Raw genomic sequence first — 2,077 nt, 5'->3', positions numbered from 1 at the left:
TAGCAAGGGGAAATACAAAACAAAAAAACAAAACAAAAAAACAAAACGAGAAAAGGCCTCCCTGGCCGACTGGGCCTCGGCCCAGCTGGCCACTTGGCTAGCCAGGCCGGCCCAACCGGCGCCCCACTCCCTCTCCATAATTCCCCCACTCCACCGGTCAACCCACCGACACCCCCCACCTCTCTCTCCCCCCACTCCCCCCGATCCAGATCGGGATCGGGGTGACCGCGCCCTCCTCCCCGCGAACCAACGTCGTCGCAGCCTCGTCCCGCGACCTCGCCGAACCTCACGGTCGCCCGAAGTCGCCCTCTACGCCGTCGGACCTCGTCGCCCCGCCGCACGTCGTCTCCGTTCCTCCCCATCGACGGCTCCATCGAGCCACGCTGATCCCCTTCCCGCCAACGCTGGTGAGGGCCTTGCCCTCCCCTCTCTCCCATATCCCGCACGCGCAACGGCGCCGTTCTTCGCCACGCCCACGCGCGCTCACCGCATCCTTCACCACGCCCGGCAACCCCCTCCCCCAGCGGCTCTCTGCACCTCGGGCGCGCCCGCAACCGCAGTGTGCGGCCGCCCTGCATGACCGCACCTGCCCGCGCCCTCCGTCCCGCTGCGCCGTGCCGTCTGGCCCCGCTGGTCGTCTGCTCCGCCGCCACCGTCCTCTCCCCTGCATTCGCCTCGCTCGCGCGCCTCCTCCCGCATCCACGCCGACGCCCGTCAGAGCTTCGCCCCGCGCGCCCACCGGAGCTCCACCCTGGCGCCGCTCGCTGCACGTTGCCCCCCCACTAGCTGCTGTTGGTCTGCTGCTGGCGCCGCCGCCATTGCCCGCTGCACCGCTGCCCATCGCCAGCGCCCCGCTGCACCTTCCGCCGCGCCGCTTGGCCCCTGCCACGCCCGGCGGCCTCGCCCTCGCCACCGCCGCCTACCTCGCCGCCCTGTCCGCCCTGCCGAAACCGCCGGCGGCCGCTACGCTAGCCGCGCCCGAGGCCAATGCCTCGGCTCGCCCCGCCGGGTGCTCGTGGCTGCGCCCATGTGTCCACACGCCCGTTAAGGCCATTTGGCCTATGACAACGGGCCCCTGCCCAAGAACGTTTTTATAAAAAAAAGAATTAAAGAAATAAAAACAATGTTAATTAATTAATTAAAGAGTTAATTAACTTAATTAATCATGGTTAATTCAACCTAATCACTAATTAAACTAATTAACATGTTTAGTTAATCTGAGACTATGACGAATGGGACCCACGCGTTAGTTGACTGGTCAACGGTCAACTTTGACCACTGACGACATGCTGATGTCACAGTGACGCGGTAATTCTTTTTCAAATTAATTAGATAATAATAATACTAGAAAATGATTAAATCCTTTAAAATTAATATAAAATAAACTGTAGCCCGGATGGAAAAACTTTGTACATGAAAGTTGATCAGAAAAATATGACGAATCCGAATATGCCATTCGTTCATCTGTTACATGCCTCTAGCATAGCAAACATGGATCCGTCCCCTCCAATTCATCTGTCCGAAAAATATCAAACATCGGGAGAACATTTCCGGATGTTTTCCCCCTTCGCCGGTATCACCTATCCCTGCGTTAGATCACCCCTGACACCGCGTATTGCCTTGTTATATTTTGTGATACTTTGTTTGCTCTATATTTACTTTTTCTTCTCCCTCTTCTTCTCCGATCGACCCCTAGACTGGCGTTGATGCAACTGAGTACGACTACATCGACAATGAACCCTTCTTGCCAGAGCAACGAGGCAAGCCCCCCCCCCCCTTGATCACCAGATATCGCCTATTCTTCTCTACTGCTTGCATTAGAGTAGTGTAGCATGTTACTGCTTTCCGTTTTTCCTATTCTGCTGCATAGCATGTCATTATTGCTACAGTTGTTACCCTTACCTGTAATCCTAAATGCTTAGTATAGGATGCTAGTGTTCCATCAGTGGCCCTACACTCTTCTTCGTCTGCCATGCTATACTACTGGGTCGTGATCAGTTCCGGAGGTGATCACGGGCATATGATATATACTTATAGTGTTACATTACTTATGATATTGTTCGGAGATGGGGGCTGA

This window comes from Triticum dicoccoides, chromosome 7A, assembly GCF_002162155.2.
Source record: "Triticum dicoccoides isolate Atlit2015 ecotype Zavitan chromosome 7A, WEW_v2.0, whole genome shotgun sequence".
Classification (NCBI taxonomy): domain Eukaryota; kingdom Viridiplantae; phylum Streptophyta; class Magnoliopsida; order Poales; family Poaceae; genus Triticum; species Triticum dicoccoides.
This window is presented reverse-complemented; position numbering follows the sequence as displayed.